This window comes from Jaculus jaculus, chromosome 2 (assembly GCF_020740685.1).
Source record: "Jaculus jaculus isolate mJacJac1 chromosome 2, mJacJac1.mat.Y.cur, whole genome shotgun sequence".
Lineage (NCBI taxonomy): Eukaryota > Metazoa > Chordata > Mammalia > Rodentia > Dipodidae > Jaculus > Jaculus jaculus.
Window position 1 is genome coordinate 908,502 of NC_059103.1, and position 8,837 is coordinate 917,338.

Here is an 8,837-nt window from a genome sequence, read left to right on the forward strand (position 1 = left end):
GAAACACACCTAGTTTAAAAAAAAATAATTTATTTGAGAGAAAGAAGAGGCAGACAGGGAGGGTGAATATGAGCATACCAGAGCTTCCTGCTACTGCAAATGAACTTCAGACGCCATGGTAGTGCATCTGGTTTTATGTGGGTACTGGGGAATTGAACCCAGGCTGTCAGGCTTTGCAAGCAAGCACCTTTAACTGCCGAGCCCCCTCTGCAGCCCATGTCTGGCTTTTTACACGGGTGCTGGGTAAAGCGCTCTGGTCCCCATGCTTATGCAGCAAGCTCTCTTACTGAGCCACCTTCCCAACTCTGTCTTCCCACCAACCCGTGTTGAAATCTTACCCATGGTCATGTAAAACCCGGGGCAAGGCCTGGGGAGATGGCTCAGTGGGTAACACGCTTGCTATGTAAGCACGCGGTCTTGGCGTTTGAGTCTCTAGCACCCGCGTAAAATGCTAATGCATTCCCCAGCACTAGGGGAACTAAACTAGTCTAGCTGAATCAGGGAGCTGTAGTTTCAGCGAGAGCCCATTTTAAGGTGGAGAGCAACTGAGAAAGACACCTGATGCTGACTTCTCACCTCCACACGCACGTGCACATGTGGTGTGCACATCTACTGCCAGGAACAAGAAATGTCTTAAGACCTGGGCCTGAGGGCTGTGTATAGTACAGAATCCTTTGGTTTCTGCAGAGCCCCGCCTATGCCCTGGGGTGCTGGGCCTGTTGCCTTTTGGGGAAAGGAACATGCTGGAGATGCCTGTGCCCGCTTTGTGATGTGACTGCTGACATTGGGTCCATCTCACATGGGGCACTTGGCCCGGTGCAACAGGGCGGGCATGTCCCTCTGTCCCTCTGTTCTGGTGCCTCCTGCTCCTCCACAGACACTGGCTTACGGGAGGGGAGAGGGTGGTAGGTGGCTGCGGGCTGTCCAGGTTCACCAATTACAGCTTTTGAACACTTGCATGATTGTTTCTTTCCCTGTTACTCTGCCCACTGAGGTCAGTTTGGGAGCCCCAAGGAGGACAGGAGTGCCGAACCCCGAAACTTCCACTTCCTGGAACTAGGAAGGGGGAGGGCGGAAGAGGTGACACAAGTGATAAGCTCTGGTTGGGGGAGGTGCAGTGCTTGTCCCTAAGGTCATGAGATTTGGAGCTCTGCCACTTTCTAAGCCCCATATTAGGGAATTTTCTTTTTTATTTTATTTTATTTATTTTGGTTTTTCAAGATAGGGTCTCACTGTAGCTCAGGCTGACCTGGAACTCACTGTATAGTCTTAGGGTGGCCTCAAACTCATGGCTATCCTCCTACCTCTGCCTCCTGAGTGCTGGGATTAAAGGGACTCCTAGCTATTTTTATTTATTTGAGAGTGACAGACAGAAAGAGGCAAATAGAGAGAGAATGGGTGTGTCAGGGCCTCCAGCCACTGTAAATGAACTCCAGATGCATGCGCCTCCTTATGTATCTGGCTTACGTGGGTCCCGGGGAGTCAATCCTTGAACAGGGGTCCTGAGGCTTCACAGGCAAGGGCTTAACCGCTAAGCCATCTCTCCAACCCCATATTTGGGCATTTCTGATGACAACTTCCATTATTTCTTGGGACATGAAGAGTCACCTTTTTCCTGTCAGCCGTGGAAATGGGTCTTATTCCTTTCCTTTATCTTGCCTCTAACTATCTAGGTAGCTAGCTATCAATCAATCATCTATCTATCTACCTATCGTCTTTTTTTTTTCGAGGTAGGGTCTTGCATTAGCTTAGGCTGATCTTTAATTCACTGTGTAGTCTCAGAGAGGCCACAAATTCAGTGATCCCCCACCTCTGCCTCCTGAGTGCTGGGATTAAAGGCGTGCACCATCACGCCTGGCTTCCCCTATATTTTTTGAGACAAGGTATGTGGTCCAGCGTAATCTTGAATCTTTGACAATCCTCCTGCCTCAGCCTCTGCGTGTTGGGATTACAGGCACGTCCCTCCCTGCCCAGCTGCTACTGTGCCTTGTTCCTGGGAGCAGGGCAATGCCACCGTCAGCTCCTGCAAGCAGGGAAGCCCTTAGGCACCCCAAGGAGCTGAAGAGTGAAAATGCAGGCGGGGGTCTGCCTGGCTAGTCACTGAACCCTGGCTCTAGGGGCCAGCTGAGAGCACCCGGCCTGGTTGGAAGCTGTGGACATCCTGTGTGGAGTCAGTGTTACTATGCATGGCTTTTGAGCCATGTCAGCTTCCTGGTGCAGACCGAGTCACCCAAGGGTGCCTCTGAGCTGCCTGGGACACTTGTTTGTAAGCATGAAATGCCTCAATTGCACACAGCCCCAAATCACGTTCTGTTGCCAGACTTTGAGGGACACTGATGTCCCCGAAGCCTCTAAGTTTCTGTGAGATGAGGCTGGTTTCCTGGTGGGCTGTCTCCTCTCCTCTCTGTCCTCCTCCACATGGGAGGTCAGATCAGGAGAGAGGTGACGCTGCTTGCTGGCAGAGGGCTTAGGACAGTCTGTTCTTACTGGCAGCCTTGGCCTAAAGAATAATAGGATCCCAAATATCATGCAGCCTGCAGAGCTGGTTCCCACCCCTGGGTGCCCTTGCCAGGCTGGGCGGCTCCTGGGCTAATGACTGATCATGTTCCCGCCTCACACTCCAGAACCAAAAAATACAATAAGGTAAAACTTGAATGGCACACATGTAATCAATATGAAAATGTCTGCTAGGGCTGGAGAGATGGCTTAGCGGTTAAGCGCTTGCCTGTGAAGCCTAAGGACCCTGGTTCGAGGCTCGGTTCTCCAGGTCCCACATTAGCCGGATGCACAAGGGGGCGCACGCATCTGGAGTTCGTTTGCAGAGGCTGGAAGCCCTGGCGTGCCCATTCTCTCTCTCTCCCTCTATCTGTCTTTCTCTCTGTGTCTGTTGCTCTCAAATAAATAAACTAATAAAAAATTTAAAAAAAAAAAAAAGAAAATGTCTGCTAAAGCCGGCCTGGTGGCGCATGCCTTTAATCCCAGCACTCAGGAGGCAGAGGTAGGAGGATCGCCATGAGTTCGAGGCCACCCTGAGACTACATAGTGAATTCCAGGTCAGCCTGGGCTAGAGTGAGACCCTACTTCGAAAAACCAAAAAAAAAAAAAAAGAAGGAAAGAAAAAATAGGTATGATGGTTCATGCCTGTAAGTCCAGCTCTTGGGAGACTGAGGCAGGAGGATTGCAAGTTTAAAGCCAGCCTGGGGTATGCAATGAGACCTGCCATAAAAAAGAAAAGAAAAGAAAGGAGGGCTGGAGAGATGGCTTAGCGGTTAAGTGGCTGGCCTGTGAAGCCCAAGGACTCAGGTGTGATTCCGCAGTACCCACATAAGCCAAATGCACTAGGTGGTGCATGTGTCTATATTTCGTTTGCAGTGAGTAGCTGGAGGCCTTGATGTGCCCATTATCTCCCTCTCTCTCTGCCTTTCTCTCAAATAAATAAATAAAAATAACACTATTTTTACAAAGAGGAAAGGGGCTGGAGAGTTGGCTTAGCTGTTGGTTCAATTCTCCAGAACCCATGTAAGCCAAATGCACAAGGGGCGCATGCATCTGGAGTTTGTTTGCAGGCCCTGGCACACCCATTCTCCCTCTCTCTCTCTTTTCTCTACCTCTTTCTCTCAAATAAATTAAAAGTATATTTTTTAAAAAGTTAAAAAAGAGCCGGGCGTGGTGGCACACGCCTTTAATCCCAGCACTCGGGAGGCAGAGGTAAGAGGATCGCCATGAGTTCGTGGCCACCCTGAGACTCCATAGTGAATTCCAGGTCAGCCTGGGCTAGAGTGAGACCCTACTTCGAAAAACCAAAAAAAAAAAAAAAAAAAAGAAAAAAAGAAAAAAAAAAGAGTTAAGAAAGAAAAGGAAAGAATGAAAGTATCTAAGACTTGAGCTGGGGAGATGGTTCAGTGGATAAAGTGCTAGTCTTGCGAACATGAGGGCGTGAGTTGGATCCCCAGACCCCATGTAGAAAAGGCAGATGTGGGCTGGGAGAGATGGTTCAGTGGTTAAGGTGCTTGCCTGCAAAGCCCAAGGACCCAGGTTTGATTCCCCAAGACCCACATAAAGCCAGATGATGCACAAGGTGGTGCATGCATCTGGAGTTTATTTGCAACCTGAGAGGCTTGAAATCCAAATTGTCCTCTGGCCTCCACACACATGTGCGCCCATGCATGTGCACACACAAACAACCGTACACAAAACAATATAAGAAATACATATTTCTTATATTGGGGATGGCTTAGCGGTTAAGGCACTTGCCTAGGAAGCCAAAGGACCCAGATTTGATTCCCCAGGACCCACATAAGCCAGATTCACAAGGTGGCTCATGCCTGTAGACTTCATTTGCAGAAGCTGGAGGCCTTGGCACACCCATTCTTTCATTCACCTCCCCATTTCTCTTCCCCTCTCAAAAAAATAAGATATCTATCTATCTACCTATCTATCTATCTACCTACCTCCCTACCTCCCTACCTATCTATCTATCTATCTAGAAGAAATATGGAGATATTCCTCCAGAAGAGGAGCTGTGGAGTGGTTACTTGCAGCACAACCCCCAAGTGGCCAAAGAGCCATCTTGCCTGTCTCTCGTGTCCTCACTCCAGCAGAGGTAGTAGACACACCTGAGTGGAGACCACCACACAGGTCTGCACTTGGAAACCACTTGCTACCATTAGGCCCAATACCTTTAGTTTTGGTTTTTCAAGGTAGGGTTTCACTCTAGCCCAGGCTGACCTGGAATTCACTATGTAGTCTCAGGGTGGCCTCGAACTCATGCCAATCCTCCTACCTCTGCCTCCCGAGTGCTGGGATTAAAGGCGTGCGCCACCTCACCCAGCTCTCCAGTGCCTTTTGTTGGGAATCTGTAAGTGAGTTTTGCTGGTTTGTGGGACAGAGGTCTGTGTCCACTTAGAGCTGTCCTAAAACCAACACGGGAGAAGTAGTAGCTCAGGATGGCAGCACAGGACCCGCCGTGGTGACTTGTGTTTCTTCTGCTAGACCCTCTGCGCTTTCCATGTGTGGGGCCAGCAAGCTTCCACCCGAGGAAGCTTCTTGAGTTGGATTTGTGGCATTTAATTCAACATTCACTATCCTGGCTTGACATTGGCATCCAGTCCTGAACACAGTTTCACCAACAAAAAAAATGTCACATTAGCAGTTAAGGCTCTTGCCAGCAAAGCCAAAGGACCCAGGTTCGATTCCCCAGGACCCATGTAAGCCAGAACAAGGTAGCTCATGCATCTGGAATTCATTTGCAGCAGCTGGAGGCCCTGGCATGCTCATTCTCATTCTCTTTCTTTCTCCCCTTCTTTCTCTCAAATAAATAAAATTTTTAAAAAACTGTTACATGAAAGCCAGACATGGTGTCACATGCTTTTAATCCCAGTACTTGGGAGGCAGAGGTAGGAGGATCGCCATGAGTTCAAGGCACCCTGAGTGAATTCCAGCTCAGCCTGGGCTACAGCAAGACCCTACCTAAAAAAAAAAAAAAAAAAAGCTATCACATGACCTTTTGAAGTCAGAGTTCACATGGGGCCCAGTCATTTATCATCATCATGGGATATTAGTGTTGGGCTGGGAAGGTGACTGTGGGGAAAGTACTTGCTATACATGCATGAGGCTCTACGTTCAGGTCCCCAGAATCTATATAAAATCAGACGTGGTGGCACATGTCTATAATCATTGCTCCTGTGGGAGGCAGAAACAGGATAGCCCCTAGAAGCTCAAGGCTGGCTAGACTGGGGTATATAATTGTGAAAAAGAGGACCCTACCTCAAACAAGGTGGAAGGTGAGGACTATTCAAATTTGGGACTGAGCCAGGCATGGTGGTGCACACCTTTAATCCCAGCACTCAGGAGGCAGAGGCAGGAGGATTGTTGTGAGTTTGAGGCCATCCTGAGACTACCTTGGGAACTCCAGGTCAGCCTGAACTAGAGTGAGACCACCTCGAAAAAAAAAAAAAAAAAAGATTTGGGGATTGACTAGAGAGACTGAGGAATACAAGAGAGAAAAAGCCAGCACAAACTACAAACTTCTTTTTTTGTTGTTGTTTTTTTGAGGTTGAGGCAGGATCTCATTGTAGCCCAGGCTGACCTGGAATTCACTATGTGGTCTCAGGGTGGTCTTGAACTTACAGTGATCTTCCTACCTCTGCCTCCCACGTGCTAGGATTAAAGGTGTGTGCCACCATGCCCTGCCAAACTATTACTTTTTTAAATTTTTTGTTTATTTTTATTTATTTATTTGAGAGTGACACAGAGAGAGGCTGAGAGAGAGAGAGAATGGGCACACCAGGACCTCCAGCCACTACAAACGAACCCCAGATGCTATCTGGCTGGTGTGGGTCTTGGAGAATCAAGCCTCGAACCAGGGTCCTTAGGCTTCACAGGTAAGTGCTTAACCGCTAAGCCATCTCTCCAACTGTTCTTTATTGGAGGGACAGCAGCTTTCCTGGGTGAAGTTGCTGCAGCAGCATTTGAACGTGGGAGAGAGTGGAGACAACATGGTAAGGGATGGAGGGTGTCTTTGGGAGAGAAGAATGGGGGGACGGTAAGGCCTTTTGTTTACATTAATTGCCTGTCTGGGTTGCCTGATAGCTCTTGAGGGTGGACCTTTTTTTTTAATATTCATTTATTTATTTTGAGAAAGGCAGAGAGAGAGAGAATGGGGGCATCAAGGCCTCAAGCCACTACAAACAAACTCCACATGCATGTGTCACCTTGTGCATCTGGCTTACGTGGGTACTGGGGAATTGAACCTGGGCCTTTAGGCTTCACAGGCAAGTGCCTTAACTACTAAGCCATTTCTCCAGCCAGAGGCTAGATCTTTGAGAGTGTGCTTTGTAATGCAAGTGTCTTATCATGCAATGGTCCAAGAAAGTGTTATGGTCCACAAAAGTCAGGGGTCTGAGACTAGGGGTTTGTTAACCCTTCAAGGACCAACACCCGAGTGGTCTGCTGGCCTCCACACGTGTGCCATAGCACACAGGCCCTCACTCACACATATGTCATACCCAAAGATTAAATAAAAACATTAATAAGGGCTGGAGAGATGGCTTAGCAGTTAAGGCACTTGCCTGCGAAGCCTAAGGAACCATGTTTGATCTCTCTCCAAATCCCATATAAGCCAGATGCACAAAGGCAAGGCAAGTGCAAGGTCACACATGCATACTAGGTGGTGCAGGCACCTGGAGTTTGATTGCAGTGGCTAAGGACTTGGCATGCCAATTCTCTCTCTCTCAAAATAAAAATAAAAATAAATGATAGGATAAGGGCTAGATAAATGGCTTAGTAGTTAAGGCCCTTGCCTGTGAAGCCTAAGGACCCATGTTCAACTCTCCAGATCCCATGTAAGCCAGACACACAAAGGTGAGGCAAGTGCAAGGTTGCACATGAGCACTAGGTGGTGTAAGTGTCTGGTGTTCTATTTCAATGGCTGAGGCCCTGGAGCGCCAATTCTCTCTCTCCCTCTCTCTCTCTTGATGTATATCTCTCAAAAATAAGAGAATTTAAAAAAACTAATGACAATATTCATGACTAGTGCTTAATAGTCATGAATGTTTTCTTCCTCTATCAAGACCCTGTCATAGAGGCTTCTCTTGGAGATTTGCTTTCAAATCATTGGAGATGGTTCTATGGATGTTTACATCGCTGCGGACAATTACCTGACAGAAATGGTTCAATGGAGGAAGGATTTATTTTGGGTCATGGTTTGAGAGGGTTAGGGCCATTGTGGTAAGAGAGGCGTGGTGGAGTTTGTGGCAGTGTACGAGGCTAGGACCCCTCACGTCTCAGAGGCCTGGGAAGCAGGGAGATCAGGTAAGAGACAGTGCAGAGCTCTACCTCCAGGCCTGTCCCACAGCAACCCTCGTTTTCCTCCAACTGGGCTCCAAAGGTTCCCCAACTACAGAAACGGTGCCATGAGCTGAGGACCGGCTGTTCAAACAAACATGAGCCCTCCGGGGACATTCGCATTCAAAGCGAGAATGTGAGAAGTGCTCTCCCTTGGGACACAATTCGTTCTCCCACCATTCAGAGGGAAGCGAAGGAGGCAAGGATGTTGGGCCCTGCAAGCTACAGGTGGTGTGTGAGTGCCCCAGACTGCCTGTCTGGGTGTGGCATCCTGGGTGCCATCCGGGGCGCATTTGTTCCGTTGGTGGTGGTGTGACCGTCGCCTGACAAGGGTTTATTGGCTGGCAGACAGCGATGAATCAGCATGATCAGTCCTGCTTTCTTTTTGGGGGGAAGGGACAGAGTCGTGCAGGCAGGTTTCAGACTTACGTAGCCAAGGATGATTGTGAACTCCTGATCCTCCTCCCTCTACCTCTGAGATGCTAGGATGACAGATATCTACCAATGTACAGACATACACAGTGCTAGGAGTGAGGGCTTTGTCCTTACTAGGTGCATGCTACTAACTGAGCTACATTCCAAACTCCCCCCCTTTGTCTTGTCTTTACTTATTTTGCATGGTTTTTTCCGTGTGTGTGTGTGTGTGTGTGTGTGTGTGTGTGTGTGTGTGTATGGGCATGCCTGGGTGTCTTGCTGCTGCAAACAAATATCAGACACGTGCACCACTTTTTGCATCTGGTTTTATGTGGGAGCTGGGGAATTGAACCTATTTAGCAGGCTTTAAAAACAAAAGCCAGGCATGGTGGTGATGCACGCCTATAATTCCAACACTTGGGAGGCAGAGGTAGGAGGACTGTTGTGAGTTCAAGGCCAGCCTGAGACTGCATAGTGATTTCCAGGTCAACCTGGGCTAGAGCAAGACCCTACCTCAAAAAAAAAAAAAAAAAATCTTGGGGGTGGGGCTGGAGATGGCTTAGCAGTTAAGGTGCTTG